Source organism: Solanum lycopersicum, chromosome 4 (genome assembly GCF_036512215.1).
Source record: "Solanum lycopersicum chromosome 4, SLM_r2.1".
NCBI classification, from domain to species: Eukaryota; Viridiplantae; Streptophyta; class Magnoliopsida; order Solanales; family Solanaceae; genus Solanum; species Solanum lycopersicum.
In genome coordinates this window covers 26,372,384-26,392,225 of record NC_090803.1, presented here as the reverse complement: position 1 = coordinate 26,392,225, position 19,842 = coordinate 26,372,384, and positions in this window count along the sequence as shown.

Sequence of the window (19,842 nt, the reverse complement as noted above, 5' to 3'; positions counted from 1 at the left end):
TTCTTTTGTAAATTCCTTAGTCGCTATGAGGTTTGACGTATTACCCGATGTTCTAAGTAAACCTTTTTTGGTTATATCCCCGGTGAATGACTCGGTTATTACTAAAAGAGTCTATGAAATTATCCTATAATGTTGACTAATAGAATGACTTGGATTGATTTGGTAGAACTTTGTGTTATTGATTTCGATGTCATTTTGGGATGAATCGGTTGTATGTTTGTTTTGCTTCTATAGATCATAGAACAAGGATATTTAAGTTCAAATTCCCAAATGAACCTATCATAGAATGGAAGGGGGTAAACACAATCCCTAGAGGCCATATCATTTTTTGTCTAAAGGTCCATAAAATTATTTCTAAGGGATGTCTCTTTCTTGTTGTAAGGGTCAAGGACGTTGAGTCTGAAGCTCCTCCTTTAGAGTCGGTCCCCGTAGTGAGGAATTTTCAGAAGTCTATCCCAATGACTTACCCGAATTTCCTCCCGGATGGGAAATAGACTTTGGTACTAATTTATTCCCAAATACAAGACAAATCGCAGTTCCTCCTTACCAGATGTCCTCGGAAAAATTAAAGGAACTAAAGCTTTGACTTAAGGATTTACTACACAAGGGCTTCGTACAACCTACTATTCCTCCATGGTTCGGTCCGGTGTTGTTTGTGAAAGAGATTGATGGTTCCCTTGTAATATGCATTTATTACCGCCAACTAAATAAGGTCACTATAAATAATAAGTATCCTCTCCCTAGGATTGACAATTTGTTTGATCAACTCCAAGGGGCAAGCTACTTTACTAGGATTTCTTTGAGGTCGGTATATCACCAACTTAGGGTAAGGGGTGAACAAATTCCCAAAATAGCTTTTCGAACTAGGTATGGTCACTATGAGTTCCTATTCATGTCATTTTGGTTGACAAATGCCTCGGCGCCTTTCGTGGACTTAATGAATAGGGTGTTCCGACAGTACCGTGATTCTTTGTCATTGTCTTTATTGATGATATCTTGGTGTATTTAAGAGTGATGATTAGCATATGGGATATTTGAGGGTTGTATTGCAAGTCCTCAAGGAACATCAACTTTTTTCTATGTATTGTAAGTGTGAATTTTTTTTTGAGATTGGTTGATTTCCCAGGCCATATTATATCATGTGAGGGTTTAGAAGGGTACTATAGAAGGTTTGTCGAGGGTCTATTGCATCTCCTTTGAAAACATTAACCCAAAACAAGGTTAAGTATGAGTGTCAGAGGCTACTGAAAGAAGCTACCAAGACTGGAAAAATAAGTTGACCTCTCCTCTAGTGTTGACCTTACCAGAGGGTTCCAAGGGTTTTGTAGTATATTCTAACGCTTCTCGGGTAGGTTTGGATTATGTCCTCATGCAACATGGTAAGGTGATATCTTATGCCTTTAGGAAACTCTAGGTGCACAAGAAGAACTATCCAACTCATGTGTCACGACCGGAATCCAGACCCCAGACGAGATCGGAATCGTTGACCTCTCAGAGGTCACAGACAAACCTACATACGTAGTTGTTAATTTATCCAGGTTAATTTAAGCAGAAAATTTGAAATTTTGCTTAATTAAACTTTATATTGTAAAACATTTATCTCGCATAATACTATCTACTTAAAATCATAAGACTTCACAACAACCGTCGAACTCAAGATAATCAAATGAAAGACATAGTCATAAATATAGAGTTGCCAAAATGGCACCAATGTAACGTCTGAAAGTAAATACGAAAGAAATGCTAGTGGAACATACGCCACTAGCTCATGCCTACGTCTACTTTAGAATAAATCAGTAAGCATCCTCAAAAGCATGAGGGTCTATCAAATCCAAATAAAAGATCCACGTTCGGGTAACTTCAGCGTCAACTCGTAAGCTCTAACGTCCAGCTGCATCTACACCTAAAAGTAGATAATGTATGGAATTAGTACACACTTTTACTAAGTATAGGTATATGAAAGTACACATCACGGACATGTATGATTTAGAATAGCTCTCTCCTAACTATATGAATTATGGAAATTAAAGATAATGGACTTGCTAAAATCGGATTAGGGAAGCCATGCCATGAGAGTAACAGTATCATATTTCACACATCACCTATCATATTGCATATATCACATAACATATTGCATATAGCTTATATCATATTTTATTTCATTCGCTCATATGCCATGAGACCTTGGAATCAAGGACTTAACATTAGGACTTCCCAAAATGAGTGCTCAACATATAAGACCTCAACTAGGGAGCCTTCTTTAGAAAACATAAAGGACTCAACATATGGGACCTCAACTAGGGAGTCTTCTTTAGCAAACACAGAGTCTGCTTCATCATTCATACGTACTTCATTTCATTTCATTCATAGGCTAGTGTAAACACCAGCTATACCTAGGATGTAGTTTAAGACTCTCATTGGTTTCACTATGCAATGACTAAGAATGACCTAGTGTCTTTACATAAGTCTAGTTCAGCTCTTGATTATCCTACCCAAACACCTTTGGTATCCTTCATTTCATTGTATGCATTACATGAGACTAGCCTCATTCTTTCTTTGGTAACTTTAACTTTAAAAAACATATATCATGTGAGATCCATGAAATCCTATGTCTACCCCACACCGAAAAGAGGTAGAATCATCGGCCAAAGTAAAAGCAACACATGCTAGCGTATATAAGGAATTGAACCCTACTAGATCCCTATGTTGGCTTCATAGATTCAAAGACAAGGAGATATAAGGAGACCCACACCCGTCTGGATGGACAGTCTCACCTCATGAGAATTACACGAACCTCTGCCTTCCCGAAAGAACGAATCGCAACTCATAGTTAGCCTATCGGTGCTCAGTATAAAGTTTAATTACATTCACCTCAAACATCATAGAAGTTGGATTCTAGCATGAGGACATCATAGCTCATTAGATTATTTCTCATCTCATCATTAGTATTAAGTATATATTAACTTTAATACTTTTATTTTAGTGTTCATAGAGACTGGTCTCTTCATAAACCTTACACTCTCATAGGTGAGTATGTTTTGGCAACATTTACTTACGCTAATTTGAGATTGCTCTCATATTTTACATTAGCCTCTTATCATGTTGTCACCATATTCATTAGTCTTAGCACACTTTCCCTTCATAATTACTTACCCCTTTTTTACGTGAATGTTCATTTCATCATATGCCAATGCACTTGGCCTTTTAGTGTGTTCCACACTCTTACTTAACCTTTTGGGGATCACATCATTCATTACATAACATTTTAGGTTCACTTACTTTTAAACATCTGCTGGACTTATGGATCCAAAAATACAAGCCATGTGGCTTCAATCGTAATTCGGCTAAGTCATTCATACTTACCCAACATTATGTGGTACAAGAATTATGCATCTTGTAAGTATGTCAAAGTATCAATTTTGATTCCTTTACGAAGGATGCATTAATTATTTAATCACGTAAGACTTATGTGTCAATAAGGAATTAGGAAAGGGAACCCTATTTCAAATCCCTTGTATAACACTTAGTTAAATTTTTTTTATGATTTTCGTTGTCATAAACTTCATGGCTAGGGAACCAGAGATCCATTCCCCACACCTGCACTTTCTTTCTTTCTTTTCTTGATTATTCTCTTAAATATTTCGGCCTAGGGTACCCAAGATCGAATCCCCACCCACATTCTTTTCTTTTTCTCTCTTTGCTTGATTTCTTCGTTTAGACTAAGAGGGTGTGGGATCGAACCCCCACAGCCCCATTTTATTTTTCTCCTTAATTCTTTTCATTCAGCCGAGAGGTTGTGGGTTCGATTCACACATACCTAATTTAATTATTTCTTTATTTTATTTTTCTACTCTCTCCTTCACCCATCCAAGAGGTTGTGGATTCGAACCCCACACGCCTCTCTTCATTTTCTTTTATTTATCTCCTAACTTTTCACTTGATATTTAACCCATTTCAAATCCCCCTCACCTTATTTTATTATTTAATTTTTTTGGTACTTGTATTTGGTGAGGTCTTGGTTTCAATTCCCAGTGACCTTATGCATTTTTTAAAAAATTAAAACAAATTTTTTTTACACTAAGCTTGGCCGAAAAAAATTTCCAAAATGCTGGAAATTTGTTCACCCTTTTTGCAGTCTATTTTCTCAACTTTTAAATGATAGATTGAGGAAAATTTTCTTGTAGCATCTAGTGCATCTTTAGGTGAGTTCTCATGGTACTTTCGGAAATTTGATCACCTTTTTGCAGTCCATTTTCTCACCCTCTTTCACTTTAAACATTAAGACATTTTGAGTAGTTTTTAGGGAGATCTTTAGGTGCATCTTCAAGGTTACTTTCAGTCAAGAATTATCATTTAATTCAGCAACTTTGAACTTATATGAACATCACATTTTTAATATATTCGCACAGACATAATTCATAGCATTTTAACATGTCAATATCAAGCTTCAAACTGTGGCTAATTCACAGCACACACATGCACAAACAAGTTGACAAACTTCACATTTTCAGAAAACCTCTTTCATTTCTACATCACTCTAAATACACATTCAAATGTGTAATCACAACCAGCCCTAAAATTATCTACCATAAGTCATACCAACGTATACTTGAATCTTTCAAAGGATCTAATGAAAGGGGCATGCAATGCGGCCAACCTTAGTTTTTTATTGTGAATAGTCTCAACCTTAGGGGTGTCTTGGGAAAAAGACCAAGAGGGAAGAAAACCCATACCTTAATATCTTTCAACACTTGTTTTAATGCTGCAAATATCCCACAAAACCATGCCTCACCACCAAAACATTAAGTACAAACCGTCGAGGAACCGCTTTTTGTTTTCGTTTTTAGAATATCTTTGCTTTTGAGTTTTAGCATTCAAGTTCTTGATGAACTTTAATTTTTGTTCTGTTCTTTTTCTTTTGTTGAAGACTGATTGTGCAAGTGAGGGTGAGAGTAGATAGAGAGATGTGAGAATGAGTGAATTAGGATTAGGAGAGTTAGGTGGAGACTTAGTCAAACTAGGACTCCTCATTATTTATTAATTTTATTATAAATCTGATTTTCCTTTACTTAAATCAGAAAATTAAATATTAATTAATTCAACTAAATTACTAAACACTAATTAGTTCATTTAATTCATTGCTTCCATCAAGGTTCAAACCAGGGTAAAGCTTAAATTCGCATAAGGGTCAAATTGGGTCAACCCATACCCGAATTTCCCGTTAATCATATTAATTAATTAATTAATTTTTAGGGTTTGGTTGGGTTGGTTGTTGCATAGGTTCAGAGGTCTGGTCTTACGCGCATCAATCCGTGTTAACCCGGTGTAATCTTAGGCGTTCTAGATATATACGTCATTACTTAAAAGTCATTTTAGGGTGGTTACATTATCCCCCCCCCCCAGGAACATTCGTCCCCGAATGATACTTCGAATTATCTAGCTCAACGCCAGTCATCTATAAAACATATGCATATCTAAGCTTTTTAATGCTTTTTATTGGTGAATATCGGGTTCATATATTAGCAGGTTGGCGCACATCCTTGAAACCTACTAGAAGCTTTGCACTAATAGACTAAAGAACTCTTTCCTAAACTAGTCTCATCAAAGCATACGATATAAATAAACACATAAGTCACATAAATCAGCAACCAACATGATGACTCAAACATATTAACTTCATACTAGTGCATAAAACTATACACATGAAAAACTAATTTAGGCTACGCACCCGAGACATCACTAGAGGTGTCTTCCCATACACTCCTAGACTTGAGTGCGAAGAATAGTTGACTCCTTGGAGCCTCTTCACTAGGACCATTCGGCTGAACTTTCTCCTTACCTTTTTCTCCACCTCTCATAAATAGACAAATCTTCATCATGTGACCTAGTTTTTCATAACTGTAACAAGAACTAGAGACCATCATACACTCTCCTATATGCAGTTTGCTACACTTCCTACAAGGTTGCCTCTCCTGTGGTGTATTGATATACCGTGGTTTCACAGTACTTTTAATGCTTTTTCCTTATGTTTAGTGTTTCCAAAAGCCTTTTTGTACTAATTTTTATGTAAGTTTCTCTTTATTTAAAGGAAATCTGTCTAAAAGATGAATGCGGAGGTTTTTGAGCAAGAAATACAGAAAACTACCACCTATGGAGCTTGGGACTGTTCGTCGTGCCCGTGACGGTCCGTAGGTGGCATCGTAGTGCAGCTGCTAAAGGAAGATGGGGAATTCTGACCAAGTGTGGGGTTACGGAGTGAGTGACGGACTGTTGTAGCCATGACGGTCCATCCTGCTAGTTTGTCATGAAGATCAGAGAAGTAGTCCAGTACCCAAATTCCAAGAGTTGAAGTGTTTTGGAACGGAGACCCTCGACGGACTGTTGTGCCTGTGACAATCCGTCATACCTGCCGTCGAGGGTAATAAAGAGAGCAGCAGAAGAAATTGCAGAAGTATGGGACAACGGAGTCCATGACGGTCAGTATGACCACGACGATCCATCGCGAGGTCCGTCGATCCAACCGTGTTTTGACAGATTTCCAGTAAATAGAGTCCTTATTTAATTAGTTTTTGTTTTTATAAATAGTTCGAAAAACCTTGTTTTTGAGGTTAGACTCTTTGTTAGACTCTTGATTTTTTTAGACTCTTTGTAAGACTTTCGAATATTTTTAGACTCTTGTAATTGATTGCTGGTGACTTTTGCTGATTAATCAAGTGAACTTTTGGATTTTATTCTTTCTCATTGAAGTAAGAGCATGAATTCTTATATTACATATTTGAATATTGTGATTATGACTATGGTTAACTAAACTCCAGCACTAGGGTTGTGGGAACCATAGGCGAATAATGAGGTAAAACCTAACGAAAATAACAATTCTAGAATAGTGTCTTGCATGTATTGATAATTCTTTCACTTAGAAGTCTTTTTAACGGATGGCCAACGTTAGAACTCGCCTTAATGCTATTTGCTGAACCAAAGAGGTAGATAATAGGGGAAAGAATTATCAACATACATTTAGTGTATACTATCTAATAGGCTAGTATTGATTGGTACGAGGTAATAACTTAGTCAAATATCGAATACGATGCTTAATATGAGGTAAAGATAAGGGTTAGTATAGGCGAGTGAAATTTTCTAGATGCTGGACCAAGGATTTAGAAATACATAACTTATCACTTTGCATGCAAGATACTAGGAAAGAATTGTTATAGTTAGAATTATCAAGTTATGAACATGAGAGCAACACGTAAACCCTAGTTACTTTAATTAATTGATTAAACTCCAACATTTGAAGCTGTTAGTTGTCTTCTTTAATTTCACTAGTTATTTTCATTTATTTAGAAATAGAAAACCCCTTTTTTTTTATCATTTTTGCTTTCCAAGGAAGTAATTGACTGCACAATAGTAATAATAGATTGAAGTTAAGTCTAAATTATTTTCCTCGTGAGAACGATCCCAACCTCATTAGTTGGGTTATTTACTTGACACGACCGCTTTACTTCTTATTTGAGAAGTAAGTTTGAGCGTATCAAATTTTGGCGCCGCTGCTGGAGAAAGTAGATTTTAGATTAACTTAAACTTATTGCTATAGTTTAGTCAATATTTTCTTGATTTTAATTTGCTTTATTGTTTTTGATTTTTACAGAACCATCTTACTTGTATGCCAAATACACAAAGAGGACAAGAACCCTTGTTTCCCTACGATCACGAATTAGAGCGTAAACTATGCAATATGAATCACAATTTGGGAATTAATGATGATGATCGAAACGAGAACATCCCAAATCTGGTTGATGTTCATGATTGATACACTCAAACTTACTTCTCAAATGAGAAGTAAAGCGGTCGCGTCAAGTAAATAACCCAACTAGTGAGGTTGGGATCGTTCCCACGAGGAAAATAGTCTAGACTTAACTTCAACTTGTTATTACTATTGTTCGGTTGATGACTTCCTTAGAAAGTAAAAGCATAAAAGGGGGGTTTGTATTTCCTAATGAGCAAAAATAACTAACGAACTTGAAAGAGACACTTAACAGCTTTTAATGTTGAGTTTTAACCAAGTAATCAAAGTAACTAGGGTTTACGTGTTTCCCACAGGTTCATAACTTGATAATTCTAACTATAACAATTCTTTCCTAGTATCTTGCATGCAAAGTGATAAGTTATGTATTTCTAAATTCTTGGTCCGGCATCTAGAAAATCTCACTCCGCACCTTGGTCCGGCTACGTGTGTTGCTTTCCTAACCCTTATCCTTACCTCATATTAAGCATCGTATTTGATATTTGACTAAGTTATTACCTCGTACCAATCAATACTAGCCTATTAGATAGTATACACTAAATCTATGTTAATAATTCTTTTCCTATTATCTACCTCCTTGGTCCGGCAAGTAGCATTAAGGCGAGTTCTAACGTTGATCATCCGTTAAAAAGACTTCTAAGAGAAAGAATTATTAATACATGCAAGACACGATTCTAGAATTGTTATTTTAGCTAGGGTTTATCTCATTATTTGCCTATGGTTCCCACAATCCTAGTTATGGAGTTTAGTTCCTCATAGCCATAAACACAATATTCAAATATGGTAAACAATAATTCATGTACTTACTTCAATGAGAAAGAATAAAGTCCAAAAATTTGCTTGATTAATCACCAAAAATCACTTGTAAGAATCTCTAACAATCAATCACTCAAAACACAAAGTCTAACAATATAATGTTTAATATCACAGAGTCTAACCTCAAAAATGACGTTTTTCGAACTATTTATAAAAAAATAAAAATCTAATTAAACAAGGATTCTAATTACTGGAAATCTGCAAAAACAAGGCTGGGTCGGCGGACCACGCGACGGACCGTCGTGGTCATGACGGACCGTCGTGGACTCCGTCGTCCCATACTTAGTGCAATTCTTCTGCTGCTTTCTTCATTCCCCTCGACGGCAAGTGTGACGGACCGTCATAAGAAAAAAAAGTCCATCGAGGGTCTCGTTTCAAAATACTTCAACTCTTGGAATCTGGGTACTGGGATCACTTCTCTAATCTTCACGACGAACCTGCAGGATGGACCGTCATAGCCATGACGGACTGTCACAAGCTTCGTAATCCCACACTTGGTCAGACTTCCCCATCTTCCTTCAGCAGCTTCTCTACGCTGCCACCTACGGACCGTCACAGGCACGACGGACCGTCATAAGCTCCGTAGGTGGTCTCTTCTACATTTTTCGCTCAAAATCTCCCATTCAGCTTTGGACAGATTTCCTGCAAAACAAAGAGAAACTTATATCAAAATTAGCACAAAAAGGGCTTTCGGACAGACTAAACTTAAGGAAAAAGTATTAATTATACCGTGAAACCACGGTATATCAACACCCTCAACTTAAATTCATTGTTTGTTCTCAAGCGACGCACTATGACTCACTACACAATCTTTGTACAATAGTATTCATGTTTTTATCCTTTGCAATCATTTGGCTATCAATCCCGATTAATCTCATCAAATCTATGCATGCTATCACTATTAGGCTTGAATTTTGTGGGATTCGAACATGACACAGACTCACCACGCACTAACACCTATCCTCTTCAAATTCTCACCGAGAGGCTAACAATTCCGGTATAGCAACTAGTGTCCTCACTTTAGAACAAAATCTTGATTTTTCACACAATGATTTCAGTTTGTGTATAAGGATTACATTTCAACACTCGCTCTCAGAACAAAGTCACACTCATTCATACCTATTGCCATAAGCTTGCCCTTATTTTCACTGCCTTAAGTTCGCTATACAACCCTTAGGATCACGATAGGACTTTTTAGCTTGTAACGTAGGCTCAGAGTCAGGTAGGGTATATTTGGGTATACTTTAGTGACTTTTTGCCCTCCTTGACATATCGGCTAAACCTTCCACTTTCTATCACTTTATCTCGCCCAGTTTCTCCTATTCTTTCACCTTGCTGTTTTCTTTCTTTCTTCATTTGTGTAAGTAACTCTTGTCTTTTCTCGTTTGTAATTCTTGAATATTTCTCTTTTTTTTCAAAGAGTTCTTGAGTCACTTTACTTTTGTTATTTCTCTCTCTTTGTTCTTTCAACCCCACTTTCCAGAGCATTCCTCAAAACAGTCACCCTCAACTCATGGCTTTGGCATGAGTCAAGGTACACAATACCCAAAGTCGGGTCAGGGCCATAACGAAGGTTGTTATATATTAGCCACCCTCAACTTATGCTTTTGGCATAAGCTGAGGTGCACATGTCCAAGGAGGGACCAGGGCCAACATATTGTTCCCAGAAAAGATCAGTGGGGTGAAAAAGAAAGGTCTAATTTTAAGCTCAAATTATTTGGATCAAAGAAGGATAACTTTCATTTAGTTTCTTTTATTTAGGCTAGAAATGGGCTATATTGAATAAGGGCCTATGATCCTTTCCTAATTGTCTGTTACAACTTACTTTTAGCAGGACTAACCAGGCAAGTTCTAGCTCAGTATCAGTAGTGGACTATTCAACTTTCCTCACACTCACTTGACATCTCATCACTATACCAGATTATCAGACACCTAGTTCGACTTGAAGATTTAGGGTAGTGCAATGGTGTAACTCTATTTCATGTTTAGAGCCACACAATTATCAGTTACTACGCCTTTTCATGCAACATTTTCCAGTTTTATCGGGATATCATTTTAGCCATCATGCTTCAGAGTTAAACTATGTACAAAAGATATAACGTGCCGGTTCAACAGAAAAAGTAATCAGTCTTTTGGGGGAAAAGAACACAGGCAAGAAAACCCCAAAAGAGGATAGTGAGTTGGGCTACTCAGACTGCACCCTAACACTCACTTTCCATTTACCCCACCCCCAACAAAAAAGCATGCAATTGTCCCCAATGCATAAAAAAATCTAAAGATTAGAAGGGTAGGTGAAGCAAACCTGTGGCGCATAGCGCCGTCGATCAACATGCTGGTGGGTCTGGTTTCCCAAAACCCACATCCTCTGCAATCTAGACACCCTCAGTGGTGTCCTCAACAATCTGGACACCCTCAGTGATGTCCTCAGCAACAACCGCACCCTCACTAGTGCCTCCTGCTGTCTCTACAGTGCGGGAGCTAGACGCCCCAGCCGCTATCTGCGATGCTCTGATCTGGTGTGCCTCCGCCTCAGCAAGTGAGGCTCTCCTCGCGGCCTCCATCTCTCAGCGCTCCTTCTTCCTTGCTCGCGCCTCATCCTCTGATCGACCCCTCCGCCTCTTGGCACTCTCTCTCGTGTCGATGTCTGCACGAAGACTGTCGACTGCAGCCTCGAGAGTCGACACATCTACCGGAGGGGCTGGACGGGCAAAGACTCTCAACTCAAATGCATCGAGGCACTGGTGAACCTCAGTAATCTTGCGCTGCATCTTCCTCTCCATACGCGCTTCAGACTCAGTAATAGCCTTCTGCATCCACGGCTGGATATGATGCAGAAGGGTGGCCATTTGTGCCTCCAATTTTTGGACTCTAGCCAGCGGGGCCGGTAACGGTAGAGGAGCTATACGAGATGAGCTCGCGACTGGGCTACTACCTGGGATAGACTCGACCGGGGTAGTGTCAGTGGACGCCTGTGTAGCGGAGCAGGCCTGGGCCACCGTGTCCGCAAGATCATCAGCAAGTGGTGGAAGCTCTGGACGGGGCCCTCGACGTGGGGCCAACTCATTGGCCTCGTCTCTGATAAGGCCGACGTCGATGGTGCCCTGTGGGGTCTTTAATTGATCTATCTGCCATATGGGCACACCTGCGGTCCTGTAAAGAGCAAAAATCATACACGGGAAAGGGTAGGTAGTAGTGACCTTGAACGCCCTCTCATGCATGACTTCCTGGAGAAGCCATGCGAAGTCGACCTCGAATTCGGCTATCATCGCTGCTATCAGCACTGCTCGATCCCAAGTGACGATGTTATCAGCAGCTTTGGGGGAAAGGCAGTGACGGACGAGCAGCCACAAGAACTTCGCGACGAACATGAGGTTGGCCTTCTTGATGGCCCCCTTCGGCTCAGTGACCCAATCTGCACCCTCTCCATCGACTGATAGATGCAGGGCCATCCACCTCTTGGTGGTCTCTCTCAGTGCCTGCTCGCGCAAGAACTGGCCATTCTTCACGATCTGCCAGCGGTAGTCAAACTCGGCAGTGTGGGGGGTCCGCGTAGCATCGGCACTCTCGTCGTATAGGAACCGGTGGATGGTTGGCACGGAAATGCCAACCTGCACGCCCCGGACTCGAACCTGCTCCAGTGGGGCCTGTTTAGCGGGAGCAGCCCGCCTATCGATCTGAGATCGGAGAGTCGCTACGTAGGATGTGTAGAACTCTCGGACCACCTCCTCGCTATATCATCCCAAAGGACGGGCTGTCCACTAAGAGATGCCTGGTGAATATGTTGTGGATCTCCGGCAGCAATGGGAGACTCCCTGTAAGTACCCGCCGCTCCAAAGTGAGTGTCCGAGTCATTACCCCTTTATCAGTAAGGAATTTTGCGTCGGAGTAAACTTGAAACTGGCCTTCGATGCACCACCAGTTTGCTGGACAGAGGCTGGGGTGGGGACCTGGGCTGGTGCGCCGGATGTGGAGTCTGAACTGTCAGCCTCATCAGACGAGGCCGACGCTACAACAGTGGCAGGTGCGGGAACCTCAGCAGATCCTGAAGCATCCTCGGACCAGGATACTCCTAAGGAGCCAGACGCTCCTTTCTTATTTGTGGCTGACCCAGAGGGTGTGCCGTTCTGGGAGGCAGTGACTACGCCGGACCCCACCGTCTTGGGTGTGGCTCTAGGGGCATGTGCAGCACGGGTGGGGGCACATATTTAGGGTCCCGCTCGTCATCAGACCCGATGATCAAGCGTGCAGACGGGGCAACAGACTTGGATCGCCCGCGTGTGTAGGCTCGGTCTTGCTTGGGTGCCATAGTAGATAGTACCTGAAAAGGATCACTATTAGTACCAGTAATGTCAAACAAGACAAGCAAGCCCATACAACATAAAACATTTAAAATTGTATGTTAGTGATAGTGAAACTGTATCACACGACGGGATGACGGCTCGTCATGGATACGACGGACCGTCATGAGGTCCATCGTGTTGTACTTAGTCAATATATATAGAAAGAACATTGAAAGAGGGGTCTCTGACCATCATGACGGTCAAGCAGGATGGACCGTCGCTGGGACGACGGTCCGTCGTAAGAGTCCATCGTAGGACACTTAGAAAATGTCGGGAGACCCTTATTAGAGGGGTCTATGACCATCATGACGGTCAAAAATGACGGACCATCGCTGGGACGACGGTCCGTCGTAAGAGTCCGTCGTAAGACACTTAGAAAATGTTCGGAGACCCTTAGAAGAGGGGTATCTGACCATCATGAGGGTCGTGCAGGACGGACCGTCGTGGGTGTGACGGTCCGTCGTAAGTGACCGTCGTAGGACACTTAGAAAATTTTTGGAGACCCTTATCAGAGGGGTCTCTGACCATCATGACGGTCGTGCAGGACGGACCGTCATGCATATGACGGTCCGTCGTAAGAGTCCGTCGTAGGACACTTAGAAAATTTTGAGAGACCCTTAGACACAAGGTCTCTGACAACCATGATGGTCGTGCAGGACGGACCGTCGTGAAGACAATGGTCCGTCACAGGCGTCGTTGGGCAGGATGCTAGGGCTTGTGCAACGGACCCTACGATGGTCCGTCGTGTGTACGACGGGCCATCATCAGGGTCTCATTCTGAGTAGCAGTGTTATAACTGGGGGTACCCTACGCATCCCCGATGAACCTACATGGTTGTGTAGTGTTGTAGACCTATATGTGTCTATCCCAACGACCTAAGAAACTACAAGCAAAATCACCTATGCCTAGGGTTATCAACATGGCACATGCGAACATTTTGAACCGAGGTTTAGACATAAGCATATAAAGGAAATAGTATACGACTAAGAACTAAGCTAATACTAACTACAAAACCAAAATGCAAGATAAATAAGTATAAATGTAGAGACACATACCTTGGAAATGGAGAAGAAGACAAACGGAGAATGGTTCTTGCAAGGTAGACACCGACAGTAGCAGCACCGACAAGTAGATGATAATGATAAGGCTTAGGTGGTTTTTGGGAGCAATGATCAGTGAGGGGAAGTGTGGAAGTTGAAAAGAGAGGGGAGATGAGGGGAATAAGGAAGTAATGGGGTGGAATATGGAGGGGGAGGTATAAACGGTCAGATTTTGAAAAAGGGTCCAGCCGGGTCGGGTCGGGTTTATTTCATTAATCGCGTGACGGTTCCCCTACAACGGTCCGTCACACTTGCGAAGACCTGTCGTAGGTTCCGTCGTGTGTGCCCTAATTTCAAAAATGACAGAAATACGTACCTGGTGTGACAGATGCATACGACGGTCCGTTGCATTCGCAACGGTCCGTCGTTGTATCCGTCAGTGGCTACTGCGGAGTAGTTTTCTGCAGAATTTCCTGGTGATGTGCCTGCAAATTTAAAACCCATTTATAGAAACTACCATTATTAAAAAGACGATAAGTATTGGGTTTCCTCCCAACAAGCGCCAGATTTAATGTCGCGGCACGACTGGGGCCACTTGATTACTCAGACTTCATCAATATGGTATGCCTCGATTACTTCATTCGCTGATTCAGCATGCCCGAGATAGATTTTTATGTGTTGTCCATTCACCTTGAACCGCACACCCTCCTTAGTTTCCAACTCAACTGCTCCATGAGGGAATAGTTGGGTAACCGTGTAAGGACCAGTCCATTTGGACTTGAGTTTGCCTGGAAACAAGCGCAATCTTGAATTGAATAGAAGCACTAAATCCCCGACCATAAACTCTCGTTTTTTAATTTTGTTGTCATGATACTTCTTCATATTTTCTTTATATAGGGCTGAGCTTTCATAGGCTTTCAAGAGAAATTCATCAAGTTCATTCAACCCATTTAATCGTTGCTTTGCAGCTTCGCTCCAATCCAATTTTAACTTTTTCATAGCCCACATGGCTTTATGCTCTAACTCAACCGAAAGATGACAAGCTTTCCCATATACAAGTTGGTGTGGAGACATACCTATGGGAGTCTTATAAGCTGTCCGGTAGGCCCAAAGACCATCATCAAGCCTCCTTGACCAATCTGTTCTACTAGCATTCACTGTTTTGGACAATATCTGTTTGATCTCACGATTCGATACCTCAACTTGCCCACTAGTTTGAGGGTGGTAAGGAGTGGCCACATTATGGCGAACACCGTATTTTTCCAATAACCCCTTGAACAATCTGTTGCAGAAGTGGGAACCCCCATCACTAATAATGGCCCTTCATTGTTTGCGAGAGCTATGGATTCGACCCATTTAGATACATAATCAACTACTACAAGAATGTAGTTCATCCCATGAGAACTCACGAAAGGGCCCATAAAGTCAATACCCCACACATCAAATAACTCAATCACAAGAATGGGGTTTAGAGGGAGCTCTTGCTTTCTTAAAATACCACCATCTCGTTGACATTTGTCACATGATTTAGCAAACCCATGAGCATCTTGATGAAGAGTTGGCCAATAGTAACCACATTGCAATATCTTGTGAGCGGTTCGGATACCACTGTGATGTCCGCCAACAGGTGAAGAATGGCATGCCTCCAATACACTCAACATTTCACATTCTGGCACACAACGCCGAATAAGCCCGTCGGCACAACTCCTATACAAGTATGGTTCATCCGAAAAGAACTTCTTCACATCGTACATGAACTTTTCCTTTGATGAAAGGACAAGTCTGATGGAACAATATCACTAGCCAGATAGTACGCAAAATCTGCGAACCATGGAATCAAGTCTTATGAAGCAACCAATACATGTTCAACGGGGAAAGTATCATCAATGTCAGTCTTATCCCCTAACTCTCTCATAGCTTCATCCTCTAGATGGGACAAATGATCAGCAACTTGATTTTCAGTCCCTTTTCTATCCAGCACTTCAAAGTCAAATTCTTGCAGCAGTAACACCCAACGAATCAGCCTTGGTTTCGCATCCTTTTTCGCCATCAAATATCTCAATGCTGAATGGTAAGTATGCACTATAACTCTAGTACCTAGCAAATAGGAGCGAAATTTCTCAAAAGCAAAGACTACTACGAGGAGTTCTTGCTCAGTCACTGTGTAGTTCTTCTGGGCTTCATTTAGGGCTTTACTAGCACAGTAAATTGGGTGAAGGATTTTGTTTCTTCTCTGTCCCAATAATACACCAAGAGCCACCCCACTAGCATCGCACATTACCTCAAATGGACTGTTCCAATCCAGAGAAATAATGATAGGTGCAGACACTAACTTCTCTTTTAGCTCACCGAATGCTTTAAGACAGGATTCATCAAAACAAAATTTACATTCTTTCTCCAGTAATTCGCACAATGGGTGTGCAATCTTTGAAAAGTCTTTGATGAATCTCCAATAAAAACATGCATGCCCAAGAAAGCTTCTCACACCTTTCACAGAGATCGGCGGGGGAATTCTCTCTATTACCTCAACTTTAGCTCGATCAACCTCTATGCCCTTTTCTGAAATGTGATGACCTAACACAATACCCTCTTTCACCATGAAATGACACTTTTCCAGTTTAGTACCAAATTGCAGTCTTCACATCTCTTAAGAACCTCAGATAAATTGGTCAAGCATCGCTCAAATGAATCACCAACCACAGAAAAATCATCCATAAAAACCTCTATAGTATCCTCCACCATGTCAGAAAATATTGACATCATACATCTCTGAAAGTTTGTGGGTGCATTGCACAACCCAAACAGCATTCTTCTGAACGCAAAAGTCCCATGTGGACAAGTGAAAGTGGTTTTCTCTTGATCTTCTGGTGCGATAGAAATCTGATTATACCCCGAATACCCATCAAGAAAGCAATACAACCCTTTTCCGGCAAGTCTATCCAATATCTGATCCATGAAGGGCATAGGAAAATGGTCTTTTTCAGTCCATGAGTTCAGTTTACGGTAATCCATACACACCCTCCATCCAATAACCGGTCTCATTGGAAAAAGTTCATTCTTTTTGTTGGGGACCACAGTCATTCCTTCTTTCTTAGGTACACACTGAACCGGGCATACCCAACTACTATCGGCGATTGGATAGATTACTCCAGCATCCAACCACTTGACAATTTCCTTCTTCACAACCTCTTGCATAGGAGGATTCAAGCGTCTCTGGTGCTCAATACTCGGCTTATGATATGGCATGAGTTGGATTTTATGAGAGAAAATACCAGGAGGGATCCCAATAATGTCCGCAATGGTCCACCCAATAGCTCTTTTGAACTTTTTTAGTACCTTCACCAAACTCTGAACCTGTTGTTCATCTAGGTCTGATGCAATGATTACCGGAAAAGTGTCACCATTTCCTAAGAATTCATACCTTAGATGAGGTGGGATAGCTTTTAATTCAACTTTTGGAGCTTCCTCTATAGATGGTTTAGCGGGTGGGGACTCGCGATTCTTCATATCAAGCTCAAATTTCTTCGGTTTAAACCGAACATCACCTCAGTCAAGAGCCGCGACTAATGACTCATACTCTTCAATGCAATCGCTATCAAAGTTCATTATCACTGCTGCTAATGCTTCGACACCTAGATGTTCTTCTATTTGTGTCTCAAAGGTCTCACCCATGTTGTAGGATATAGCAGATGCCGATTGAAGCTCACCACTCTGCCTCATGGACCTACAAATATTAAAGGTCACTTCCTCACTGTTCAATCAAAATTTCATCTGCCCCTTTTCCATGTCTACTAAGGCTCTTCCCGTAGCTAGGAATGGCCTCCTAAGGATAATAGGCACTTCAAAATCAACCTCACAATCAAGAATAACAAAATCGGCTGGAAAGATGAATGACTCCACTTTTACTAGCACATCATGAAGTATCCCTATGGGCCGTTTTACTGTTCGATCAGCCATCAGTAGCCGCATCGCAGTGGGCTTTGGGTCACCCAAACCCAACTTCTTGTAAATCGAGAGGGGCATGAGATTTATGCTTGCCCCCAGATCACATAATGCTTTCGCAAAATGTAATAGCCCGATTGTACAAGGAATAGTGAACGCACCCAGATCTTCTTTCTTTTGGACCAAAGATCTTGTAGCAATAGCACTACAATGCTGTATTCTATCATCATCCTCAAAAGTAACCGATCTTTTCTTTGTGACCAAATCTTTCATAAACTTGGCGTAACCGGGCATTTGTTCTAAAGCTTCTACCAAAGGGACATTGATAGAAAGTTTCTTCAACATTGTTATAAAACGCCGATATGTGCCATCCTCGGTCTTTTTCACTAATCTTTGAGGAAATGGGGGTGGCGGCCTAGGCATGGGAGTTACCTTTTTAGGCACCTCAGCATCTTCTGCACTGTTATCTTCTAAATTAGCATCAACATTTACCACTGTATCAGAGTCTTTTGTCACCTCATTCTCATTAGATGGCATAGGTGGGTCAATGGTTTGCTTGCCACCGCGAGTAGTGATTGCCATACAATGTCCATCATTTTTTGGATTTTGGACAGTGTTGCTAGGAAGAGTGCCCGGTTGCCGTGTGTTCACAGTTGCAGATAATTGGGCCAATTGTAACTCAAGTTGCTTAATCGATATTGCATGTGTATCAACTTTTTGCCCAATACCCGCTAGATCATTCCTCAACTCTTTATTTTGCTCATCACTAGCATCGAACCTCCTCATCATTTTATGCAACATATCCTCAACTCGCGACATACTACCTCCACCATCCCTAGGAGTAACTTCACGATTTTGAGGAGGAACATAAGGTCCATTTCTGTCGTTTCTGTTACCATAGCTACCCCTGTTGAAGTTGTTGTCGCGATTGTAGTTTCCATCTCGGACGTAATGACCCTCACGATTGTAGTTACCATAGTTCCGACCTTGGTTCCCTTGACCTTGGCGCAAATTTTCCTGATTAGAGCCTTGGGCACTTGCTCGGAAACCCCCCATATGTTAATTTACTGCATAGGAATCCTCCTCATAATAACACTCATCGATTGGAGGTGGTGGATTAGCCAAGTAGTTGACTGCATTAACCTTTTCTGCACCCCAGTGACATGTTTTAGTACCAACCCAAGCTCAGTTCTCATCTGAGCCATTTCTTCACGAATATCATCTGTGGCTGGGTTGTGAGTGGACTGCACTGCGAAGGTGTTTCTCCCTGTATCAGACTTCCTAGTACTCCAAGCTTTGTTGTTACGGGAGATTTTCTCTAATTTCTCAGCAATCTCAGCATAAGGGCATTCTCCATAAGATCCACCTGCTATAGTGTCCAACACCGCTTTATTGTTATTATCCTGTCCCCTATAGAAGTATTCCTTTAGTGACTCATCATCAATACGGTGATTTGGGACACTTCTCAAGAATGAGGTGAATCTATCCCAAGAACTACTAACTGACTCTCGTGGTAGTGCCACAAAGTTATTCACCCTGTCTTTGTGGTTTAATTTCTTGGAGACCGGATAGTAGCGTGCTAAGAAGACATCCCGTAGTTGGTTCCAAGTGAAAATGGAGTTGTATGGGAGCTCAGTAAACCACATAGCATCCTCTCCCGTCAATGAGAGAGGAAACACTCTGAGACCTATTACATCTAGATCCAAATCAGGCCTCCCCACACAACTTTTACACACTGCCCTTACCTTAGCTATATGGGCATGTGGATCCTCAGAAGGTAGCCCTGAAAACAAACCTCTGGCAGTGAGCATTTGCATCAGACTACTAGTTACCACAAAAGTGTGGCCTGTGGGTAGAGGACGCAAAACTAGTGGCCCATCTGAATCTGGTATGTTATCATAGC